Below are 27,435 nucleotides of genomic sequence, written 5' to 3'. Positions count from 1 at the left end.
CCTAACCTGCATATTCCTGGACACTATGGGAAATTTAGCATGGCTAATCCACCTAACCTGCATATTCCTGGACACTATGGGAAATTTAGCATGGCTAATCCACCTAACCTGCATATTCCTGGACACTATGGGAAATTTAGCATGGCTAATCCACCTAACCTGCATATTCCTGGACACTATGGGAAATTTAGCATGGCTAATCCACCTAACCTGCATATTCCTGGACACTATGGGTCATTTCACATGGCTAATTCACCCTAACCTGCACATTCCTGGACACTATGGGTAATTTAGCATGGCTAATCTCCTGGACACTATGGGTAATTTAGCATGGCTAATCCGCCCTAACCTGCATATTCCTGGACACTATGGGAAATTTAGCATGGCTAATCCACCCTAACCTGCACATTCCTGGACACTATGGGAAATTTAGCATGGCTAATCCACCTAACCTGCATATTCCTGGACACTATGGGTAATTTAACATGGCTAATTCACCCTAACCTGCACATTCCTGGACACTATGGTGAATTTAACATGGCTAATTCACCCTAACCTGCACATTCCTGGACACTATGGGTAATTTAACATGGCTAATCCGCCCTAACCTGCACATCCCTGGACACTATGGGAAATTTAGCATGGCTAATCAACCCTAATCTGCACATCCCTGGACACTATGGGTAATTTAACATGGCTAATCCGCCCTAACCTGCATATTCCTGGACACAATGGGTAATGTAGCATGGCTAATCAACCCTAACCTGCACATTCCTGGACACTATGGGTAATTTAACATGGCTAATCCACCCTAACCTGCATATACCTGGACACAATGGGTAATTTAACATGGCTAATCCACCTAACCTGCATATTCCTCGACACTATGGGTAATTTAACATGGCTAATCCACCCTAACCTGCATATTCCTGGACACTATGGGTAATTTAACATGACTAATCAACCCTAACCTGCACATCCCTGGACACTATGGGAAATTTAGCATGGCTAATCCACCCTAACCTGCATATTCCTGGACACTATGGGTAGTTTAACATGGCTAATTCACCCTAACCTGCACATTCCTGGACACTATGGGTAATTTAGCATGGCTAATCAACCCTAACCTGCACATCCCTGGACACTATGGTTAATTTAGCATGGCCAATCCGCCCTAACCTGCATATTCCTGGACACTGTGGGTAATTTAACATGGCTAATCCGCCCTAACCTGCATATTCCTGGACACTATGGGTAATTTAGCATGGCTAATCCGCCCTAACCTGCATATTCCTGGACACTATGGGAAATTTAGCATGGCTAATCCACCCTAACCTGCACATTCCTGGACACTATGGGTAATTTAACATGGCTAATTCACCCTAACCTGCACATTCCTGGACACTATGGGTAATTTAGCATGGCTAATCCACCCTAACCTGCACATCCCTGGACACTATGGGTAATTTAGCATGGCCCATCCACCCTAACCTGCACATCTTTGGACTTTAGGTAAAAAGGAGAAAGTGAGAACTGCAGATGCTGGAGAGTCAGAGTTGAGAAGTGTGGCACTACAAAAGCACAGCAGGTCAGGCAGCATCCGAGGAGCAAGAGAGTTGACATTTTGGGCATTGTCCCTTCATCAGGAACGTGCAAACTCCACACACACAATCACCTGAGGCTGGAAACAAACCCAGATCCCTAGCACTGGGAGGTAGCAGTGCTTAACACTGAGCCAACCTTTACTGTGGATAAATGGTTTCTTGTTCAGGAAGGTAGAAAGGTAGACAGGAATCTGGAATTTGAAACACAAACAAATCAGCTATGATTTTATTGAACAATAGCATAGGCTTTGGGGCCAAATGACCTCCTTCTATTCTTGATTCGTATTTTCTCCCCCCATCCCTGGAGCTCACCTTCGGTAGTGAGACAGGATGCCTGTATTTTTTCTGGATGAACCAAGGAGAAAATGAGGCCAGGACATCATTGCATGAGGCAGCTGTTGGCCTCCGTGCTCACTTTACACTTTCTTGCCGATGAGCAGAAACTATTTACCATCCACTTGTGTTTAGGTTGGGAGCTCAGTATAACAGTTAGGACTGAGAATGCAGGTTGAGCAGTGTAGAATGGGAAATGTTTCCCAATGATAGTTTTTAACAATTGCACGTGTACCACAAATGCAAGACAAAATTGCACATAACTGCTAAGAACTAACAGAGTGACACCGTTCAGAAGGCAAAGCCATTATCTTCAAAGCTCGGTGTGCACTGGACAAATCTTTGTGACTAAATTGTTCACAGAGTTTGAACTGATAAATGTAAAGGCTGCTTGAATTTAGAGGTAGCAATATAATAATTTCATGATCTCCTAACTCCATTCACATCAGAAAATGCTGACTGGCATCAGTATGTGCAGATGTTCCATTACTCATTGGTCATAAATACTGTTAATGTTTTCACAGTTAGTGGTTTTAAGCAGAAATTGTGACCATGCCATGCTTACTTTACACTGAATTTCTGATCATGCATGTGTTCAACTTCATATCAGCTGCAATATGGGCGGCACGGTGGCTAGCACTGTTGCCTCACAGCGCCAGAGACCCGGGTTCAATTCCCACCTCAGGCGACTGTCTGTGTGGAGTTTGCACATTCTCCCCGTGTCTGTGTGGGTTTCCTCCGGGTGCTCCGGTTTCCTCCCAAAATCCAAAAATGTGCAGGTTAGGTGAATTGGCCATGTGTTAGGAGAAGGGGTAAATGTAGGGGAATGGGTCTGGGTGGGTTGCGCTTTGGAGGGTTGGTGTGGACTTGTTGGGCCAAAGGGCCTGTTTCCACACTGTAAGTAATCTAATCTAATAGTGCTGTGACATCTATATTGTTGCTAATTATTACAGTAACATTAATAGGAGCATACTAGATATTTCTCTCCAACCTGTTATTATTAAGGTATTTAACAGAATCCTTTATCCAAGGTTACTTGCATTATATAGTCTGTGCCATGGAGATTGTTCACCATGGAGTACAGTCCATGGCAAAAATCTAGCCAGCACTCATTGTCCAACCCTAGTTCCCTTTGGGAAGGTGGTGGTAAGCTACCTTCTTGAACTGCTGCAGTCACTGTGCTGACAGTAGATCACAATGTCATTAGGGAGGGAATTCCAGGAATTTTTCCCAAACACAGTGATGGAACAGTGATATATTTCCAAGTCAGGATGGTGTGTGGTTCAGAAGGGAACTTGCAGGGGGTGGAGCTCCCATGTATTAGATTAGATTCCTTCCAGTATGGAAACAGGCCCTTTGGCCCAACAAGTCTACACAACCCTCTGAAGAATAACCCACCAGACCCACTACCCTCTGACTAATGCATCTATTGCCATGGGCAACTTTGCATGGCCAATTCACCTGACCTGCACATCTTTGGACTGTGGGAGGAAACCGGAGCACCCAGAGGAAATCCACACAGACACGGGGAGAATGTGCAAACCCCACACAGGCAGTTGTCCGAGGCTGGAATCAAACCTGGGATCCTGGTGCTGTAAGGCAGCAGTGCTAACCACTGAGCCACCGTGCTGCCCTTGTTTTCTTTTTGAGACGAAAGTGGCCTTGGGTTTAGAATGGGGAAGGAGCCTTGGTGGATTTCTGCAATGCACTTTATAGATGACACATCCTGCTGCTCTTGGCAGTAGTGGAAGGGAATGGATGTTTGTAAATGTAGTGCCAACCAAGAGGGCTTCTTTGTCCTGAATAGTGTTGAGCTTTTTGAGTGTTGTTGGAATTGTACCCATCCAGGCAATGGGGAGTATTACGTTATACTCCTAACTTGTGCCTTGCAGATGGTGGACAGGCTTTGGGAGTCCAGAGATGAGTTACTCACTGCAGTATTCCTTGCCTCTGATCACCTTTGTGTTTATGTGATGAGCCCAGCTGAGTTTCTAGTCAATGGTAACCCTCCAGGATGTTGCCATTGAATATCAAGAGGTTGTGGTTTGATTCTCATTCTGTTAGAGATGGCATTTATGTGTGATAATTATTATTTGCCACTTTTCAGCCCAAACCTGGATTTTGTTCAGGACTTGCTACATTTGGGCAAGGAACGCTTCAGTATCTGAGGAAGGGAGCATGGTGGTGAACATTGTGCAATTATTGGGTGGAACATCCCGACTTCTGATATTAGGGGGGGGAAGGTGATTGCTGAAGCAGCTGAAACTAGTTGGGACTAGTCTGCTAATCTGAGGAATGGTGGCACAGTGGTTGTGTTCCGACCCCTGAACTAAGAGACGGGAGTTCACATCCCACCTGCTCCAGAGCGCTAACATCTCTGAACAAGTCGGTTAGGGGAAAAATAGGTTAAATAAATAATCTGAGGAATTCACATCAGGATGTCCTGGAACTGAGATGACTGATCTCCAACAGCTGCAATTTTCCATTGTGCCAGCTGTGGCTCCAAGTAGTGGAGAGTTTTCCCTCTGATTCCATTGACTCCAGTTTTGCTACAGCTCCTCAAATGCAGCTTTGATGTCAAGCACAACCTCTCTCACCTCGCAAAGTAAGCTCTTTTCTCCCTGTTTGAATCTGGACCTGAGTGGCTTTGGGGGAACCCAAACTGAGCATCGGTGAGCAGATTATTTCTGAGCACTGTTGCCTGTACCATCCATCCCTTTTAACGTGGGGATGTTATTGTTCCACACTGTACTGCTGACCGTGAAATTCACCCACTCTTACCCCTCGCCATAGGAATATTGGAAGGAATTGCAGGTCGATAACCAACCTGTTATCCCACATCCGCACATGATCATCAAATCTCAGTGAGAGATACAAAAATTCTGCCTTGTAAGTTGAAGTATTACTGCAGTCTTGCAGCTCACCTCTTCATGAGGTACACATTCTAGTGTGAGGAATTGGAAGCTAGGATTGTTGATGACAAGTCCCAAGACCTGGAGTCTCTTCTGGGATTGTAACTCATCATCTGAGGATTGTCCCTTCCTCAGAAGGTTGCACTCTCATCTTGAATGTGTTCTTGCCTCTGCACACATCTACCCCAAAAGTAATCACTAAAAGAAAACACACCTAACCTCTGAAAATTCACCACGATCACAATGTTTCCAACCTGGAGAGTTACACACGAGTTTATAACAAGAAGAACAAACATACCCCTGACCCTGAAAATAAAATTGCCGTAATTCTATAAATTTGTAATTTCTATTCCTTCAATAAAGGATGGAGCAGGTGTGAGATGTGATTTATTTATTTCTAATAAGGTGGGAATGGAAAAGCTACTGAAAGGAAGGTGAATGGCCCTAGGCTATTGCTGTCTGGAGCTCCTTCCTTGTGTGATATGAATGTATATTAAACCCAACTAAACAGTGAGATTACTTCTCCTGGACATAAATATTGAAGCATAGAGTGATAGAGCTCCTTTTTTGCTGATTAAAATGGAGAACAATACTGACATTCTGAACTTGGACAAGTTCATTGCCAGTGCTGCATAGTTTTATTATCAAATCCTCTCTCACACACACTTTTTCAAGGGGCAATTTTTTTAACATTATTGCCCACGGTCAGAAGAATGAAGATAACTCCATTCATTTTAAAACCTCTTAAAAAGCAGGTAGAAACAAAGGTCTAGTGGTATTGTTACTGGACTGTTAATCCAGAGACCCAAGGACTTGGGTGGAAATCCTGCCATGGCAAATGAAGGGAATTGAACTCTGGAATTGCATCTATGTGTGATTCCACAACCACAACAATGTGGATGACTCTTAACTGCTCACTGGACTAGATAGTGGTCACCTCATCCTGTGAATGCATTTTTGAAAACTAACCAAGCAGTACAAGATCAGGTGTCAAGCTCTGAGGACTAAATGCAGCGGGGCAAGGTATTTACTGACTGGATACAAGCGATCAAGGTCACATCTCCAAATGTGTAAGCCATCAACTGACCATTAACTTCATTCACCACATCACTCACCCACTAATAACCTTTATCAATCAGGAACCATTGTTGAGACCCTGCCTTTTTATTATTGTGGGTTTTTAAACAAAATGTGGACTGAAATATGAAAGAGATATTTTAAAATCAGTGTTTTGTAATGATTGGTGCATGGTTTGAAATGGAAGTAGCCTGGCACTCATGGCAAGCAGTGTTTACACAGCTGTTTGAACAAGCAGTGGTCGCAGACCAACTGGAGCTGAGGAATTCTGTCTTCTGGTCGAGCCTTGGCTGACAACACGGAGTTGATTGCTTGACCGACATATGACAAGCTATCAATGAGAAAAGCCTTTTGCCTTCTAATAACTATGTGATTAGATCTCAGACAACTGAACAGCTTCAGGCTGAGAACATGATACAATGAAGTGACTAGATCTCCACCAGTTCAGAACCTGTCTCTCCACTCTCTACAGTCATAGAGTCATACAGTATGGAAATAGACCCTTCGGTCCACCCAATCCATACTGACCATAATCCCAAACTAAACTAGTCCCCCTTATCTGCACTTGCTCCATATCCCTCCAAACATTTGCTATTCATGTATTTATCCAAATATCTTTTAAACTTTGTAACTGGACCTGCATCCATCTCTTCCTCTGGAAGTTCATTCCACACACGACCCACTTTCTGTGTCAAAACAAATTATCCCTCATGTCTTTTTTGAATCTTTCTCACCTTAAACATATGCCCTCTTCTCACAGATGCTGCCAGACTTGCTGAATTTTGCCAGTAGTCTTGAAACCCCCCACCTAGGGAAAATAAAACTGCCATTTATTTTATCTAAGGCCTTCATGATTTTATAAACCTCTGTAAGGTCACCCCTCCTGTGCTCCAGTGAAAAATGTCCCAGCCTCTCCCTATAACTCAAATCCTCCATTCTCAGTAACATTCTGATAAATCTTTCCTGAAAGTTTATCTTGCCTTCAGTGGTTGCTGCATAATGTGATGTTTTATCTGATTAGTGAGGCAGCCACTCTGTGTCTTTTGCAAACTAGTGGAAGCATTGTTTCTTTATTCATTCAGGGGATGAAGGCATGCGTTTATTGCCCATCCCTAATTGCCCAGAGGGCAGTTAAGAGTGAACCACATTGCTGTGGGTCTGGAGTCACATGCAGGCCAGGCCGGGTAAGGATGGCAGATTTCCTTTCTGAAAGGGCGTTAGTGAACCAGATGGTGAACATTAGTGAAGTGTGTGGAAACGAAAGATCAAGAAGAAGCTCACAGGTCAGCAAGAACCGACTCAACAGACCTTGTAAACAAAGACGATCGACTGCTTTCCCAGCTTCCAGCAATCCCTGATTTATTTTCCTGTCTACTTGTGAGTATGCGTGTGCATTTGTGGAAGAGGAGGACATTTATAAAGTAATTAGTGTTTTTATTTGCTTTGGTTTATAACTGTTTAGTCTCCAGAGTCTAACTACTTGTAATGAACAGTAATTCTTGTTAAGTGCAGAAACATAGTCTGCGCTTTACATGAATCTGGGTCAGAAAATCAGGCAAATTGGGGAACCTACTGTATTCATTTTAAAAGCTTTAACTCTGGTGATAACTTTGGGAGCAGCAGTTGTTAAAGGAACATTTGAACCGGAGTAGGCCACATTACATCGGTCATGTGGTATTTCAATGGAAATGTTTGGAAATAGTTAGTTTGCTTGAAGGGACTGCTCTAAGAGAAATTCCTAAAGCCATGTCACTGACTGAGGACTTTGGTAGTTTGAATTAAGACCATAAGAAAGGAAGACCATAGAAATAGGAGTGGAAGTAAAGCCATTCGGCCCGTCGAGTCCACTCCGCCATTCAATCATGGCTGACGGACTTTTCAACGCCACTTACCCGCACTCTCCCTGTATCCCTTAATTCCTTAAGAGATTAAGAATTTATCAATCTCTGCCTTGAAGACATTTAACGTCCCAGTCTCCAATTAACAATGGAAAACACCAAACACTGCTCAGTTGATATCAACAGCCAGATGAACCAAAAGAGAAACTACTGGCAAAATTCAGCAAGTCTGGCAGCATCTGTGAGAAGAGAGCAGAGTTAGCATTTCGAGTCTCGGGGGTGACTCTTCATCAGAACTAAGTTTCTCCAGCAATTTCAATTTTTGTTTCACTTCTCCAGCATCCACAGTATGTCAGCTGTAAACAGCTGATGGCTCCTTGAAATAGTACTTACTGGTGATGGTCTCTGCAAGCACTTAACATGTGTCCATCTGGCTAGAAGCAAAGGGGCATTGTGACACAGAGTTGACATAAAACACTAGTTAGCATTCTTCTGTCTGATAAGAACAAAGGCCTTGAACAGAGTACGGCAGACCTACATATGAATGGTTCCAGTAATGAGGATCTTTGGTTGTGAAGACAGATTAGAGATGTTGAGACTAGTTTCCTTTTAGAGAGGCGATTTAATTGAAATGTTCCAATTCATTACAAGGAAGGTGATGGCCTAGTGGAATTATCGCTGAACTGTTAATCCAGAGACCACAGATAATGTGCTGGGGACCTGAATTGGAATAGCACATGGTGGAATTTGAATTCATTTTTTTTAAAAAAGATCTGGAATTAAGAATCTAATGATCACCATGAATCTGTTGCCTATTGTCAGAAAAACCCATCTGGTTCACTGATGCCCTTTAGGAAGAAAACTGCCATCCTCACCTGGTCTGGTCTACTTGTGACTCCAAACCCACAGTAATGTGGTTGACTCTGAACAACCTTTTTGAAGCAATTAGGGATGGGTAATGAATGCTGATCTTGCTAGCGACACCCTCATTCTGTGAATGAATTTTTAAAGAAGTCATGAGAGGTCTAGTTAGAGGAGATGGTCCCAATCATAAAAGGATCAAGAGCTTGAGAGCACAGACTTAAAGTAATTATATGAGATATATAAGGTGCGAAAAGGGATTGATAAAATAGAGTTACATAGGATATTTCCCCTTGTAGGACAATCTAGAATGAGAAGTCATAGTTTAAGGATAAGTGATATCTGATTTAAAACAGAGAAGAGGAGGGATTACTTCCCTCAAAAGGTTGTGAATGTGTGGAATTCACTGCCCCCAAGTACAGTGGACGCCAGGACATAGAGTACATTAAAGGAGGAGATAGATTTTCAATTAGTAATGGGTTGAAGGATTATGAGGAGGGGGCCGGAAAGTGGAGTTGAGGTCCAGAGGAGATCAGCCATGATTGTGTTGAATGGCAGAGCAGGTTTGAGGGGCTGAATGGCCTTCTCCTGCTCCTGGTTTTGTTTACTTATTTACTCATAGGATACAGGCATCGCTGGCCAATCAACATTTACTCTTATGTTTGGTTGGCCAACAAATGAGGGAAATCTTCCTGAAGCAGCGAGTATTTAGGATATGGAAATCTTCCTGCAGCAGTGATTGTTTAGGATAGGGAAAGTGCTGTGTGAGAGTGTAATGGAGGCAGATTCAATCAAAACATTCAAAAGGCCTTCTGCGTCAAGCAGCACTTTACCAGCACTTCACTCGATCTGCTCTACTATATTCCCTGCTCACAATGTGGCCTTCTCTACATCAGGGGAACAAAGTGAAGACTGGGTGACCTGTCTTCTGCAGAACACCTATGTTCTGTCTGTTGTAAATACCCTGAGCTTCCAGTTGCCTGCTACTTCAACACACCACCCTGCTCCCTGGCCTACATCACTGTCTGGGGCTCGCTGCAGTGTTCCAGTGAAGCACAGCGCAAGTTGGAAATGCTGGCACCTCATTTTCCCCTTGGGACCTCTACAACCTCTGGACTCAATGTTGAATTCAACAACTGTAGAGTCTAATTAGCTTCTGCCCTTTCTTTACCCAAGCTCCCACGCAGCCAGGCCTTGTCCTCACATGGGCTGCCACCACAAATGGTCCATTGTCAGCCACTCATGGTCCCCATTCACAGCTCTTCATTCTCCCAGGTTGGCCTTTGGCTGCTCCTTTGTCTGCCCAACTGTTTTTTTCTCTTTCTCAGGGCTCCATGTCCACCTAGTGTTTACTCCTACTCCCTCCCACCCCCAACCCCTTCTTTAGCATATCCATCAACCTTCCTCCTAGCTACAATCAGCTCTGAGGAAGAGTCGATGGACCTGAAATGTTAATTCTTCTTTCTCTGCACAGCTGCTGTCAGACCTGCAGTGTTCTTCAGGCAATTTCTGATTTCCAGCATCCACAGTTCTTTGGGGTTTTTTTCCTATTAGAAGGCAGCAAAGTGGCATTCAGTGTATTGTTCATGCAGACAGTCTCATTCTGCACTGTAGCAAATCTGTCATTAAGTGCATCCATCAGTCCAAACACATTCCTGCTCCTCTGATGCTGCCTGACATGTGTGCCTTTCCAGCTCCACTTTTTACCAACTCTGACGTCCAACGTTTACGGTCCTTACTATCTCCAAGTCCAAACACACATTTCTCACTCATGCAAATGATTGTGAGAAAGTAATAGGCGTAAGCTAGCTTGTTCCACACTGGGTTTTAGCAGAGGCATCCTTACTCTATTTCGTTTGGTATTTTCCTGTTCCATATTTCTGAATCTCCAATTCAGCACTGAGCCATTGTGGGTGAATGAGATCCTGGGCCTCAGTGACAAGTGGTTAAACCCTTTGAGTAAATTTCCAGCTTTAGCATTTGGGCGTGCCTTTTTCTGGGGGCTGAGTGAATAGAGGTGGTGTTGAGGGGAAGTCCCCCCAAATGGACATTTTGCTGGGGACTCTGTGAACTTAGATTGACTGCCACAAGGTTTGATAATCAGAGGATTTCAGAAAATAATCAGCCAAAGGCCCAAAGGTGAGATGATTTTATTGCATCAAGATTTTTCTTTTAATTGACTTGTGGGATGTGGGCATCGTTGGCTGGATCAGCATTTATTGCCCGGGCCTAGTTGCCCCTTGAGAAGGTGGTGGAGAGCTGCCTTCTTTAACCGCTGCAGTCCATGTTCTGTAGGTTGACCCACAATGCACTTAGAAAGGGAACCCTAGGATTTTGATCCAGTGACAATAAAGGAATGGCGATGTATTTTCAAGTCAATGGCTTTGAGGGGAACTTGCAGGTGGTGGTGTTCCTGTGTGTATGCTGCCCTTGTCCTTCCAGATGGGAGTAGTCAGAGGTTTGGAAAGTGCTGTTTAAGGATTTTTGATGAACTTGTGCAGTGCATCTTGTAGGTAGTAAACACTGCTGCTACTGAGTGTCCATGGTGGAGGGAGTGAATGCAGTACCAATCAAGTGGGCTGCTTTGACCTGAATGGTGTCAAGCTTTCTGAGCGTTGTTGGAGCTGCACCTATCCAGGGCAAGTGGCGTGTATTCCATCACACTTCTGATTTGTGTCTTGTAGATGGTGAACAGGCTCTGGGGAGTCAGGAGATGAGTTACTCGCTGCAGTATTTCCAGCCTCTGACCTGGTTTTGTAGCCTTTGTATTTATGTGGTGAGTCCAGTTGAATTTCTGGTTAATGATAACCCCCAGGATGTTGATAGTGGAGGTTTCAGTGATTGAAACACCATTGAATGTCAAGGGGCTGTGGTTAGATTGTCTGTTATTGGAAATGATTACCTGCCATTTGAGTGGCATGAATGCTACTTGCTGCTTGTCAGTTCAAGCGTAGATATTGTCCAGATTTTGTTGTATTTGAACACAGACTGCTTCAGTATCTGAGGAGTCGTGAATGGTGCTGAACATTGTGCTGTTATGAGAGAACATGCCCACTTCTGACCTTACAATAGAGGGAAGCTTACAATCTGGAATGTATAGACTCAGCTGCAAATCTTGAAAAGAAATTGAATCAATGCTAGAAGGGGAGAAATTTTCAGGGATGTAGGGAATGAGGTTCTTTAACAAAGACCAGAATAGACACCATGGGCTGAATGGATGTCATCTGTGTCATGGGATACTTTTACATCCCTGCCCCCTCCACCCAAAAATGAACTGGACCATCACTGCGAGAAATAACAATAAGGACACCTTCCTCACCATCGAGAGATGTATCATTTTACATGAAACTAGGAATGGAACTGTTCCAATTAACAATCTCGATAATAATCGACAATCATAAATATCCAAAGGCAAGAAAGCACAGCCACAGGTAGAAACTAGAATAATGACCATCGCAGTGAGAACAAAGGAGTTGTTGGTGAGTGAGCTTGCTTAAACTGTAAGCATTCCTCATGCACTCAGTGATGCCTGTTTAACAAGCCAATGATTCCCTGATGACAACGAAGATCAAGCTAATGTTGAAAATCAATCCCAAAGCTTATTTTGATCTTCAACAGGTGGGTTTCTTTTTGTCTGTTTCCTTTCTCCAGTGCCTGTTTCCCAGCTTCCCTTCTCACCAGGGTCACACGCTTCTACTGCTCCTGCACCAGTTCAAAACTTGTACCTTCTTCCCTACTCCCCCTCTTCAGCAAAACTCCTGAAATACTGTCTCCTTAAAGTCCACTTGCGTTAATCTTGTCATGCAAAACGTAGATCGGGTCTTCCATTAGTTGAAAAAAAAAATGCTTTTTTTTCATAAAATGTTCCCTTTGAGTATATCTCCTAAGCAACAATTCAGAACAATGCACACATTTAATGGAATGCAAATAGGTTTGCTGCAGATGGATTGGCAAAGAGAACGTTTAGATTTTATATTAGTATTGCTCCATGATGAGCCAACAGGATTAAGTCATTCATCTTACAAAGTGAAACCTTCCAAGTCATTTAACAGTCGCCATTATCAAATGAGATTTTGCACCAAGACACGTCAGGTGTTATTAGGGCAGGTTGACGAAGGGGTAAGCTTTAAAATGTGTTTTACGTAGGGATGGGAGTGAGAGGGGTAGAAAGGCAGAGAGGTTTAGAGAGGTAAATCCACAGTTTAGGAGCATCTAAGAGAAGAGAAAGAGACGTAGTGATTGGAACCAGAGCCAATTGGATCTCATTAACTAAGTGATCCTCAACTGGTGTTGTTAATCTGGGCTGATCAGGGAGCAGTGGCTAACAGATCTAAACAGGAGATTCAGAAGGTCTGTTCGTTCTAGGGACTGGCTCTGAGCTGGCTGGTCTGAGTCCATGGACTGCACATGTGTAAATAAAGGGTGACTTGGTGACAGGATACCAGCCTCTGTGCAGTTATTTTGGTGGAGCAATTAAAATCAAGGACATTCAAGGGGTCAGATGTCTCAGAGGGTGGTGTGGCTGGAAGACTGTTCATAGTTAATGATTGTGAGGCCATAAAGATACTTGTAAACAAAGTGGAAAATTTTATAATTGAGGCATTACTATGTTAGGAGCAAATCAGTGAGTGCAGGGTTGATGGGACTTGGTGTGAGTTGGGACATGAGCAATAGATGAAGAAAACAGCACAGTATGCTGGAGAAACTCAGCAGGTCTGGCAGCATCTGTGCAGAGTGGAACAGAATTAACATCTTGACAACTGCAAGGTGTCTGAAAATGGGGTTTTAAAAATATTTTTGACAGAGGCAGAAATGCAGTGCAAAAGACAAAAGGGGTGTTGATGGCGGAGAAAGAGAAAAAAAGAGGGATTTGAAATGAATGTAAAGAAAGATGTGAAAGTGTGGGAATGAAGAGACGCAAACAAGACAAGGCTGGTTGGGGGTGGGGAATAATGAGAGAGAATGAAAGAAAAATGGATAATGAACATAATGCAGACAGTTTTTGAAGTTATGGAGTTCAATAGAGAGACCTCGAGGCTATAATGTGCTGAAGTGGAAAATGAGGTGTCGTTTCTTGAGGTTGCAATGTGCTTCCTTGGAACATTGCAGGAAGCTCAGGACAGACAATCCTGAGAGGTTAGGCAGGATAATTAACCAAGACTAATATTTGAATAGTGAAGAATAATATAGTAATGAAGATTAGGGAATTTGTCAGCAAAATTAACATAGCAGGAATGATGAAGATTGCAAAAACCTACCTCTAACTTAATATTCAGTGACCCTGCTTCTATCACTCTCTGGGGAAGAATGTTCCACAAATCTCTTTGTCTTTCTACCTCTCTCTCTCTCTCTCTCTGAGAGAAAAGGAAAACGATTCTCCTTGTCTCCAACTTGAATGGGAGATGCTTATTTTTAAACTGTGTCCCTTAGTTCCAGTCTGTACCAGAAGGGAAAGCCCCCTCTCAGCATCCACCTTGTCAAATTTCCTAAGGGTTTTATATGTTTTAATAGAGCACCTCTTATTAATTGGCGATGGTTACCAGTCCAACCCATCAAACCCTTCCTCAAATTGTGACTCCATCTTTCCTGAAATGAGTCCATTGACACCTTCTGCTTTGGATGCAATTATATCCTTTTCTTTATTAAGGAGCCAAAAAACGTTGGATTGAATTAGCTTTATTGTCACATGCACTCCGATGAGTGGAGTGAAAAGTTTATAAGTCAATTAAATACAACTTAAAATAAAATTTAAACAAAAAGCAAATAAAACAACTTGAAGTATAGTGCATTGAAAAATTCATGGTCATGTTTTAAGTGGTTAATATTTGGAAACAGTTAAAGCACTAAGCCTGATTTCTCTACACAGATGCTGCCAGACCTCCTGAGCTTTTTCAGCAATTTCTGTTTTCGTTTGGGATGGGATTGCTGAGCTGGAGATATGGTATTTACACAACATGTCGTAATCAGTCCAGAGGAATTACTTGTTTCAAAAATTAGAACTCAATTAGATTAAAGCATTCAGTGAACTCTAAAAGGCTATAAAACCATGTTAACTTTCTCAGATCAAAGAAGAAATAATAACTGATAGATACTTAAACTAAAAGTCAATTTAAGGACAGCTCAGAGTATGCTGCATCATTGCAGAGATGAGTGTAGCCTTTGGTTTCAATTTAGTTGTGTGTTTGGCGGGAGAGGAGTGAGTGGTTATTTGAAACTAAGCGAGTGCCCAAGCAGAAGACCGAAGCATAGCACTGTTGGCAAAGTCCAGATCGTTAGGGTTCAGGAGAAGTCATAGGGAAAGGTGGCTTCATGCCGTGGAAAGAGTTTATGGTGAAAAGGAAGTCCTGAGCAACTTTGATAGTTCAGTCCTGCAGAGAGTGGGGTGAAAATAGCACACAAGCGATATATGGCTGATGCCCCTGAGAAAGATTAGAGTTTAGAGAAATTCAGTGGCCATCCTGGTGAAGCTAGCTGTTTGATAAAGCTAAAATTGTGTATGTAATTCGATGCCTGAGGGCAGATCCAGGAGTCCTGGTGAATGTGGTCTCGTGAGAAGAGATTGAACTACCATGACATCAGGAATAAATTAGATTAGATTACTTACAGTATGGAAACAGGCCCTTCGGCCCAACAAGTCCACACTGACCCTCTGAAGAACAACCCACCCAGACTCATTCCCCTACATTTACCCTTTCACCTAACACTATGGGCAATTTAGCGTAGCCAATTCACCTAACCTACATATTTTTGGGACTGTGGGAGGAAACCGGAGCACCTGGAGGAAACCCACACAGACACGGGAGAATGTGCAAACTCCACACAGACAGTCGCCTGAGGCAGGAATTGAACCTGAGTCTCTGGCGCTGTGAAGCAGCAGTGCTAACCACTGTGCTACCCATGAATAATTGAAGCAGTTTGAGTTGGAGAGCATTTGAGGGTGCCCAAGGCTAAGATCTTCAAAAATTGAAGATTTGGAATTCCTTTATGAAAGAGTCAGTGTTGGTGGCCAATGAGATTTGATGACTCATGCTGTCATTAATGACTGGGGCAAGACCTATGAACTATTTAAAGTGCAGTCCATATGGGGTATTTGATGACCATGATTTATCATTTAATTCAAGCTTATCATGAATATTAGACTCCCAGTTGATGAGTTGGCATCTAAGTATAAGAGACTGTGATATAGGGAGAGGGAAGTTATCTTGGTCCATTGTTCCAGGAACCTAATGTCACATCCTTAGACTCGATACATCAGATTTGGTCCATGGTCAGGGACCAGAGAGTGTGACTATGAATGGGGCCGGTACTGAGATCCAGGTGGTAGCAGTGGAGAGGTTTCAGCCCTGGCAATTGTCCAACAGGTCTTGTAACTTGTGGGGAATCAGCTCAGGGTTTCAGAGAGAATGAGTAAGCTGAATGAGGCATCATGGAACAGCAAGCCATTCAAGCAGGAGAGATGAAAAGGAATGTAGCTTTCGCAGTGAGCAATACAACTGTAGCAGGATACACACTGTTCTCTGCAAACTGGAGCAAGAGACCTGCTGTGTAGCCTGCCAGTGTTATAAATGCTGCATGCATTCAGATTACAAAGCCTTCCGTTCTCTCCCTTGGTACCTATTTTTTTTTACTCTCACCTTGCTTGCTGGAGTGTTCTCATGTATCTCCATGCTGTCATTTCCTGTCCTTCTCTGGTCACCATCAGCTGCATTACTATCCTGTGCTATTGCCTTGTGCTTTAACTTTCCAAATCTTCCCTCATGTGAACCTCACCTCTCCACCCCCCAAATCCAACCTCTATTCTGCTCAGGAACTGGAGTTCCAAACATCTGCTCAGAGCAGGAGACAAGTTTGGCGTGGGAGGGGAAGCCAGTCCATTGAATCCCTACAGTGTGGAAGCAGGCTGTTCCACACTGACCTATTGGTGAGCAACCCACCCCATGCTTTTAACCCTGCATTTCCCGTGGTTAATTCAACTAGCCTACACATTCCTGAACACTACGCGGCAATTTAGCATGGTCAATTCACCTTAACTTGCACATCTTTGGACTGTGGGAGGAAACCGGAGCAAACCCACACAGACACGGGGAGAATGTGCAAACTCCACACAGACAGTTGCCCGAGGTTGGAATTGAACCTGGGTCCCTGGCATTGTGAGGCAACAGTGTTAACCACTGAGGCACTGTGCCACCCCATACCACAGTTGTGTGGTCAGTTGGAGTATCGACATAATAGGTAAACACAGAAAGAGTTTCTGCTGAGCGATTATGAGCAACTAGGTACTAAAAAGCAAACTTACACAGGTAATAATCTCTGAATAACTACCTGAGCCAGTGCATTGGGTAAATAAAATTAAAGCAAGATAGGCTTAGCACGAATAAATTGTTCTGTGAAAGACTGGCACTAGTACCAAGGAAACCAAGATCTGTGCTATATCTTTAGGAACATCGATAAGATAACTATGCTCGTTAATAAGAAATGTCCATGATGTTGGAGGTAGTATATTCACATGGATAGAGAATTTGTTGATTAATCGAAGTGACAGAGTGAGGATATTTTTGGAATGACCATTATAATGAGTAGAGTGTCACAGGGGTTAGCGCTGGGACCACAATTATTAACAATATTTATTAATGACTTGGATGAGGGATGTAAATGTATGACGCTTATGAAGGACATGGAAATAGATGGGAAAGCAGGTGGTGAGGTAGGCACAAGGAATAGAGATACATTAAGTGAATGAGAAATAACTTGGTAGATGGAATGTAATGTGGGAAAATGTGAGGTCATGGAAGGAAGAACAGCTATGTCGTATTAAAATGGTGAAAGACTGCAGAAATCTACAGCTCAGAGGGATTTGAGAGTCCTTGACTTTGATTCACAAAAAGCTAGCATCTAAGTTCAGTCAGGAAGGCAAAAGGAATATTGACCTTTATTTCAGCGGGAACCCTCACAGTGGCAGTGCAGCCACATGCTGTAGAAGGAATGCTGCATCTGTCTCAGAGACAGGGACAATACTCACTGTGCCACCTAGAGCTACATGTGTTATAAAATTAGATTTCTGTAATTAACCTTGCAGGTGATGGAGAGCATGAATAGAGTGCAGAGAATGGTACTTGAGGTGAAATGCACTTATACATTCAAGAGGGCGCGATATGATTATTTAACAAGGGAAACAATTTGGAAGAGAGAGAGAGCTAGTATAATTTTGGACCTGGTGATGAATCATGCTGGGTCTTTCCAATCCTAATTGTAATGTTTATCAACAACATTTGTTAGTTTATTTTAAAGCAGTAAGAACCATTGGAGAATACTTAATGTTTGACCCAATCTAATCTGTCTTTCCAAACCTTTGCTGCCTTACTTTACCCATCAACCAAGTCTTAGTGAGCCTACTCGCCAGACCTAGTGTTGCTGACTGTTGATAATCCCTCTCTTGCATTACTCTTTTTTCTTCAACAGCTCTGTCATCACTTTCTCTTGTATATTGAGGATTTTTTTATACATGCATAAGATATGGGCACTGCTGACTCAGCCCGTATTTATTGTCCATCCCTGACTGCCTTTGAGAAGGTGGTGGTTATAACTGCCTTCTTCAACCACTTCAGTCCGTATACACATTCCCCTCCTTCACTGTGATGATTCCCTGTATACCCCAGCAGGCTGCCTCCAAAACCCAGAATCATGGTCCCCACATTCCCTTCTGCAGTAGTGCTCCCCCCCAGTAACCCATACCCACCCCCACTTGACTCTTAGTGGACTGATGCCCAAAACTGATTATGGCCATTCCCTTGACCGGCTTAGATGGACATCTGAGCACAATACATGACCAAACCCCTGACTAATATCTGTACAGCTTCTCGACTGTCTTCCCCAGACTGAACTTCCAAGGCTGACTGTGGGTAACTACCGGGATTGTAAAGGTATGGACCCTTTGATCTTGACCACCTCAAGCGGCAGACTGACCATATTCAAGCCCCTGGACTGATAATGTTGGCTGCCTTTGACTTACTGTACCTGATTGATAGGGTGCGTGAGCAGCAAGAGAGTCAGAAGCCCTAAGACGCAGCCTGGATGAGTCCACGGGACATATTCGTGTCTCTGTGCCCAATGTGCTGGCAGCAGCATGGTCATTTAAAACTCCAGGGGGCTCCAGGGTGCAGCATTAAAATACAGGACGGTGTTGTAGAATAGATGAGATTGGAGATATGCCACATGGTGAGGCTGGTTTGTGTCCGATGCTAAGAGGCACGGCTGCTGGGTGCAGACACGCACTACCCATGAGGCGTGCTCTACGAGGTTGGTGACTGTGTCCAAGGTGGAGGTTTGGAAGGGCAAGAGGTGAACTGGATTCACCAGGTTACCGCTCTGACCTTCACAGCTAGACTTAGTATCATTTAATTTCTATCTAGCAGGTGGGAGAGTGGAAACTGAATATTCATGCGGTGAGTTTAATTAATAATGAAATGTTAAAACACGCGAGTACGTTTCTGACCACTCATGAGGGAGAATCTCCTCTCACCCAATAACACTTGTTTGGAAAATGGGACTTTTTGTTTTCAACATGGAGAGGCTCCTCACTGGCTATCTCATGTGATTTTCCCAACATTGTTGACAACATTCCAGACTGGGAAGATTCCTCCTGGAGCAACTGCTTCGGGTCCAATGTGACTCTTCTCCTGATCCTGAAACAACCTATCTGGTTTGTTATCTCATTGCGAGACCTTTCTGATTGTAAATTAGCTGCAGTGTTTGATTTTTACACTACAACAGCAGTAGAACCTCAAATGTACTTCAGTGGCTGTAAGGTTCTTTCAGTCCTGTGGTTGAGAAAGGTGCTGTATAAATGCAAGCTTCTCCTTTTAATTTAACCCTGCCATTTTGATTCTCCACAGATTCAGATTTAGGGATTTTTGAGGTAACATTAATCGAAGGATTGTCATTGAATGGCTCTATTTGATATGAGAACAATCCACAATCTTTCTCCCAGACACTGGCTAGAACAGCACGGTGGCATGGGCTTTAAAAATTTACACATTTTTGTGGGTGTCACTGGCTGGGCCAGCATTTATTGACTGCCCCCAGCTGCCCTTGAGATGGTGGAGGTGAGCTACCTTCTTGAACCACTGCAGTCCATGTGCTGGAGGTTGACCCACAATGCCCTTAGGGAAGGAATTCCAGGATTTTGACCCAGCGACAGTGGCGGAACAGCGATATATTTCCAAGTAAGGATAGTGGGTGGCTTGGAGGGGGGCTTGCTGGCGGTGGTGTTCCCAAGTACCTGCTGCCCTTGTCCTTCTAGATGGAAGTGGTTGTGGGTTTGGAAGGTGCTGTCTGAGGATCTTTGGTGAATTCAGTGGCTCAGTGGTTGGCACTGCTGCCTTACAGCACCAGGGGCCAGGTTCGATTCCACCTTTAGGTGACTGTCTGTGTGGAGTTTGCACATTCGTCTGCTGTCTGTGCGGATTTCTCCGGGTGCTCCGGTTTCCTCCCACAGTCCAAAGAACTGCAGGTCAGGTGAATTGGCCATGCTAAATTTCCCATAATTCCCAGGGGTGTGTAGGTTAGGTGGTTAGCCATGGGAAATGTAGGGATACGGTAGGGGCTGGGTCTGAATGGATGCTCTTCGGAGGATCACTGTGGACTCAATGGGCTGAATGGCCTGCTTCCATGCTGTAAGAATTCTATCATTCTAAAGTATCTGAGTCAGTACAACTCATTACCAACAGAATAGATCATATTACTGGAATATAACAGATGTTGCTGTTTGGCCTTCATTGTAATTTATCCTGGGTTATGTTGCAATTGACCCTCTCAACAACATAAATTTTAAGCACTTTAGTCGAGAAACCACTATTAACCTCGACAGAGTTCTCAAACTCGCCTCAATCTCTACAGGCAAGGTCAAATGTAAATCACCCAGTCATTAGCAGCTAGATGCATCAATATGGAAATAATGCGCTGTCCATTCTGTTAATGACTACGCACCTGTTTTGTAACATTACAACAATCGTCTCTCCATTACACCTAACAGCACATTTGTGTCCTTAATTTCTTTGGAGACTTTATTAATTCCAGCTCTACCCTGACATGTTTATTTAACATGTGCACATTTGATATGGGAGATGGTTTAAAAAGGGAATCTCACTCACCAGAGCCTCCCTTAAAGATCAAAAGATTCACAACATCTGTTGATTCATCTTAATATTCTTGGCTTTGCTTTAATGTTAGCACCTTTTAAAAAAAAATCAGGTTGTTCTAATATTAATGCTCATGCAGCTTCCTGTTTGCCTGAAATTCTTTCATCTGGAATTTTAATAGAGTCATTAACCAGTTGGTTGCTCTATTAAACAGCATAAAACGCAAATTCATTAAAATCTATTGAGAGTTTACTCATTGAAATCTGAAGTAGTTGATTTGAAGGTTCTTTGCTCTTACCTCATTCATCATCATTTTTTTGCACCACTTCATTTTCAGGGAGAAAATGGTCGTGGCGTCAGTGTGGTATGTCATGAAACTTCGTAATCCAGAGGCCTGGACTAAGGATTTTGAGGCACGGGTTCTAATCCCGCCCACAGGAGCTAATTTGGGGAGCTAATGTTCAATGGATTAAGTCAATCTTGAATTAAATGGGTACCATCAGTAATGGCGGCCATGACTGGATTGTTTAAAAAACCCAATGGTTTCACAAATTAGTTGGGGAAGGAAATCCGCCAACCTTCTCAGCGTGATCACATGTGAGTTCAGATGCACAGCAATGTGGTTAACGGTGAAGTTCTGTCTGAGATTACCTCATAAAGGACTCAGCTATATACAGCACACCTAGTACTTTAGCCAACATCTTATGAACACTGCATTCTTGACAAACCGCCAATACAGTTATGTACCTCAAAAACTGTCAAGTTTACTGTACTATTCTATTTGATTATTATAGTTTTTTTTCAAACTTATTTACCTCAATGTAAACACACTTGGCGTTCTATCGAATGTACATGACAGTCAACCCAATTTTGAGTCAATTTCTTCTTGAAAACCTGCAATGTCCGAATAGTCAGCTGAGGGTGTGAGTGTATGCTCTGTGCTGAGAAGGCAAAGTTGGATCATTATTTCAGTGATTATGTTATAAATAAAGTATGACAGTGATGTGCATACCCCCTAATTATGCTTCTATTACTGAGTGTTACAACGATTATGTGGACGTCTTGATTATCTGGAATAGTTGATCAACAGGCACACTCCTGCTCCCATGGGTGCCAGGTAATAAAAAGTTTCTTCGACAAAAAGGCACCTCACCATCACCTTCTCGAGAGCAGTTAAGGAGAGACAAAAAAATTATTGGCTTTTCCAAAGTGACACCCACATCCCCTGAGGGAGTATAAAGAAAAATGTGTATTCTTTGCAATGAGAATTACATTCCCACAAGGAAAGATCAGGAAATCTTAGGAATGATGTCTACTGTTCTGATTTGTCATGCACATGTCATAACTGTGTTTTTTTAACAACCAGTACATTAATTCATTTCCGAGTGTTCCATTTATTATCACTGCTTTTGCTCCCCTCTAGGTTAGTACATGTAATCAAAATGATTAATTGAAAAGTCTGCAAGGTATCTCATTGAGGGACTTACAAAAGACAGGAAGTGACATCGTACGTGGCCAATGCCATCATGACTAAAAAATATAATCTTTAAACAAATAAAAGAAGAGCGGATGCTAGAAATCAGAAACAAAAACAGAAAATGCTGGAAAGGCTCAGCAGGTCTGGCAGAAACTGTGGAGAGGAAGCAACATTTCGGGTCCAGTGAACTTTCTTCAGAATCAGAGAGCAGAAGGTCAGAGGGGATAGTAAAAACAAGACAGGAGGTGAGGTTGGGAGAAAGAATAGAGTCAGGGAGAAGGTGAGGGGAACAATGTTCCGGAGGGGCCTGGGGACTCTCTCAGTTGTTACGCCTTGTGTTCCTTAATGCTTGAAAGGAAAAGAAAAGTTTTCTTGTTAGAATGTTGAATGAGCTGGAGGATGAAGTGAAACTGGGGGCCAGGACAGCTCTGAGTTATAGAGACAAAGAGTCATAGAGATGTACAGCACGGAAACAGACCCTTCGGTCAAACTCGTCCATGCTGACCAGATATCCCAACCCAATCTAGTCCCACCTACCAGCACCCAGCCCATATCCCCCCAAACCCTTCCTATTCCTATACCTATCCAAATGCCTTTTAAATGTTGCAATTGTACCAGCTTCCACCACTTCCTCTGGCAGCTCATTCCATTCACGTACCACCCGCTGTGTGAAAACATTGCCCCTTAGGTCTCTTTTACATCTTTCCCCTCTAACCCTAAGCCTATGCCCTCTCGATCTGGATTCCCCCATCCCAGGGAAGAGACTTTGTCTATTTATCCTATCCATGCCCCTCATAATTTTATAGATGTCTATAAGGTCACACCTCAGCCTCCGATGCTCCAGGGAAAACAGCCCTAGCCTATTCAACCTCTCCCTATAGCTCAAACCCTCCAACCCTGGCAACATCCTTGTAAATCTTTTCTGAACCCTTTCAAGTTTCACAACATCTTTCCGATAGGAAGGAGACCAGAATTGCACGCAATATTCCAACTATGTTATAGACCAGGCCGGACCCCCTCAAAACATTTCAAGGAGGTAACCCAGACCCTAATGTTTTAAGCAGGTGTGAGTGGATATTCCAGGAGTGATGCAGCTGGTCAAACCACTCAGTTTGAAACAAAACAGAATTCATTTCCAGAGAACCGAATGAAACACAAACAAAAGAAAACAGAATTTAGAATAACAACTATCTGAAAACCCGACCAACATGATATCCCCCACAATGTTACAAAAAGCTGTTCCGATTTCCTGCAACATCCCATAAACACACTCCTTGGCAAAAAAGTTCAATTCAAACACACTTCTTACAGGAGAGAGAGACAGATTGCAGAGAGGATCAGATCGGGATTATTGGTGAAACATGGAGCCTCTTTTTTCCTAGCAGCATCTCGGGGTCCCCAGCTGAAATTAAACCAAACTAGAAAAATGCCTGAACTCGGAGAACTGGACAATTGCCTTTTTTTTGGACAAGTGCTTATTTTAAAAAATCGAAAGGCCCTTTATCCTGATTGTTGCCTTCGGCAGTATTTGTTAGCCATGAAAAAAGTAGCCTACCCAGACAAATCGGAACCTCTGCCTTTTACAACCCCTTTTGAAAAAAAACAAGGACAACATAGCCTTGTAAAGGAGCAGCATCATCACAGCTATCAAGGGAAATGTGGTACTGAGTGCGAACACGTGGGCTGACAAGTCTATCAATCCTGATGGATCTTCATCATGAGGGCTTCAAAGATGTTGCTAATAAGGAATTTCCAAAGATGCAGGAAATGTTTTATCAGACTGGTACAGAGCAAATATAGCTGGTTTATTCAAGAAGAGGGGTAGATATAAACTCGAAATTCTAGGCCAATGAACTTGACATGTAGGAAAGTGCTGGAATCACTTCTTTAAAGAGATAATATGTGCGCACTCACAAAAACTGAAGGAAATTGGCACGAGTCAGCATGGTTAGCACTGCTGCCTCACAGCGCCAGAGACCCGGGTTCAATTCCCACCTCAGGCGACTGACTGTGTGGAGTTTGCATGTTCTCCCCGTGTCTGCGTGGGTTTCCTCCGGGTGCTCCGGTTTTCTCCCACAGTCCAAAAATGTGCAGGTCAGGTGAATTGGCCATGCTAAATTGCCTGTAGTGTTAGGTAAGGGATAAATGTAGGGGTATGGGTGGGTTGCACTTCGGTGGGGCGGTATGGACTTGTTGGGCCCAAGGGCCTGTTTCCACACTGTAAGTAATCTAATCTAATCTAATCTAAAGGGTAATCCCTCTTTAATCAATTTATTACTGAGGGTTAAAAATGGCACACGTTGTGGATAAAGGGGAGCCTATTGACAAACTGTACTTTGGTTTCCAGAAGGCATTTGACAAAGTGCCACATCAATAGTTATTGCAAAAAATTAAAGCTTATGGTGTAGAAGGGAACATATTTATATAGATAAAATAAAATGAAAAAAAATCAACCCAAAAGAACTGCAGATGCTGTAAACCAGAAACAAAAACAGAAATTGTTGGAAAAACTCAGCAGGTCTGGCAGCACCTGTGAAGAGAAACTAGAGTTAATGTTTCAGGTCTGGTGAGGACGTTTCTGAGGAAGGATCACCAGACCTGAAATGTTAACCCTGATTTCCCTTCACAGATGCTACCAGACCTACGGAACGTTTCCAGCAACTTCTGTTTTTGTGTTGGAAAAAAAATTGGAAGGCTGGCAGAAAAGAGAGAGTTTATATAAATGGACATTGGCTGATTGACAGGTTGTGATGAGTGGAGTCCTGCAGGTTTCTGTGCTTGAGCGTCGACATTTTACAATTGACTTCAAGAATTAGAGGAGGGAAGTGAAAGCATGGTGGATAGATTTGCAGACAGTGCCAAGATAGGTAAGTGGCAGATTTCATTCCTAAAGGCCATTAATGATTGATCTCTACAACAATCAATGATGGAGACCATTATTAACTGGCTTTACATTTCATGTTTTTAAATCATTGAATTTATATTCTCCCAGCTGCATTGAGGCATTAGCCATTGGAATTAGTTGACTAGTGACACTGTCACAACATCATCGCACCCCATCAGCAATTAATGTTGCCCCATTCCTCAGCTCAATTAAATTCAACAGCCCAGGTGAATTCCTGACTGGCTGTTTGTTTTCTCTCTATTGCCCCTTTGCACTTACTAATAATGAGACGAGAGACTCGGCAGCACAGTGATTTATTGTTCCATGATCGATTATAACATCCAAGCCATTTGATTGAATATACAGAAGCTAACTTATTCACAGAGAGAAACAAGAGCACAACAGTCTGAGTATTGACTCTTGAGACACTTTTTGGCTGAGGACTGTGTGTAACAGTGTTTCAATGAAATTAACAGAAGGAAAATGTTGATAAGACAGCTGAAGGACCTTGGGCTAATGGTATGGAGATTAATAAGGCTCCTTCACACCACAGGGTGAATAACTCCTGCAGACTCAGTTTTCTTGGTAAATCCACCATCAGGAGCAGGAGGAACAAAAATATATTACAAGCGTAACAAAAAACAGAAATTGATACTAATGGATGGAGACTGTGAGATTGTTGGTAGGGAGATTACACCACTTGCAATATTTGGGTTTGTGGCTCACTACAGTTATAGGTTAATATTGAATTTGCAAAGGACTGCACTATTACAGAAATTGCAAACAGATTAATCAGCACTAAATACAGCATGCTGTACAATGCTGATGAAAGCTATATTAAATAGAAAAAAAGATTTATGCACCTAAAGGAATGGGTCCCATGTAGCTCAGTGGTCAACATTATTGCCTCGCAGTGCTAGGGACACGGGTTCAATTCCCGCGTCAGGCAACTGTCTGGATGGAGTTTGCACATTCTCCCCGTGTCTGCATGGGTTTTCTCCGGGGGCTCTGGTTTCCTCCCACAGTCAAAAGATGTGTAGCTTAGATAGATTGGTCATGCTAAATTGTTCATAGTGTCCAGGGATGTGCAGGCTAGGTGGGTTATCCAAGGGAAATGCAGGGTTATAGGGATGGGGGTAGGATGATCTTTGGAGGGTCATGTAGGCTGAATGGTCAAGTTCCACATTGCAGGAAGTCAATGATTCTATATATCTAGCACTTGGATGTGGCAATGGGATGGTCCAAAAAACTTTATAGCCACTATTTGAGGAATAAGCCATGGTTTTAATGTCGGAAATCTGGAAGATAGGTTGTGCACAGCAAGCTCCCACAAGCAGCAATCATAGTGTCATGGAATGCACTGGAGGCCATTCAGCTCATTGCATCTGCTATAGCAGCTCACCCAGCTACCTCCCCTAACCATTCTTTCACCATCGCCCCGCAATCTTTCTCTCTTCAGACAAATCACTGAATCCTTTTCTGAAATCTTCAACTGAATCACCAGCTACCACATTTTTTGACCATTCACAGAATGAAACATTTTCACCTCGTGCCACTATTTTTTTTTAGAAAATAACCTTAAATGGGTCCATCCAAAAAATAGTTTCTGTCTAGTTCCAGCTGTGTGGATGGGTGCACTCCACAACACCCAGCAAAGCCGCCCAGTCGATTAACACATCACTAGCACTTTCAACACTTACTCCCTGTACCAGCGACGCTTCTGATCAGCAGTATGTACCATCTACTCGTTTCACTGCAATAATGCACCAATGTTCCTTAAACAGCAAATCTCTGACCGCTATCATCAAGAAGGACAAGAGCAGCAGATACAAAGGAACATCATCATCTGCAAGTTCGCCTCCAAGCCGGACTTGAAAATATATCAGTTTTCCTTTACTTTCATGACGTAGAAATCCTATAACTCCACTCCCAATACCATCCCCAGTCTCCCAACACTCCATGGAACGCAGCGGGTCAAAAATGTAGTTCAAGTCCACCTTCTCCAGAACAATTTGAGATGGGCGAGATCTGCTGGCTCAGCCATTGACAGCCAAAGACTGGGATTGAATAAAAACAAGCTTCCTGCACATGGACAAGATGTTGAACTCTTGTGCCAGATTTTCTCTTAAATCTTCTCCTCTCAAAGGGAGAATCGACGTTTCAGGCATAAGCCCCTCTTCAAGAATGAGGAGGGTGTGCCAAGCAGGCTAAGATAAAAGGTAGGGAGGAGGGACTTGGGGGAGGGGCGCTGGGAATACGATAGGTGGAAGGAGGTTAAGGTGAGGGTCATAGGCCGGAGAGGGGGTAGGGGC

At 43.1% G+C, this 27,435-nt stretch overlaps 1 long non-coding RNA gene across 1 annotated transcript in view; it reads left to right on the top strand.

Moving 5' to 3' along the window:
- Positions 1-21,772, top strand: part of LOC122549533 — a 54,192-nt gene extending 32,420 nt beyond the window's left edge. The window contains exon 3 of the long non-coding RNA XR_006311558.1: positions 21,100-21,772. This is a non-coding gene — a long non-coding RNA (uncharacterized LOC122549533). The remainder of the gene's footprint in view (positions 1-21,099) is intronic.
- Positions 21,773-27,435: the final 5,663 nt, after the last annotated feature.

Source organism: Chiloscyllium plagiosum, chromosome 4 (assembly GCF_004010195.1).
Source record: "Chiloscyllium plagiosum isolate BGI_BamShark_2017 chromosome 4, ASM401019v2, whole genome shotgun sequence".
Taxonomy (NCBI): domain Eukaryota; kingdom Metazoa; phylum Chordata; class Chondrichthyes; order Orectolobiformes; family Hemiscylliidae; genus Chiloscyllium; species Chiloscyllium plagiosum.
This window is presented reverse-complemented; position numbering and strand designations above follow the sequence as displayed.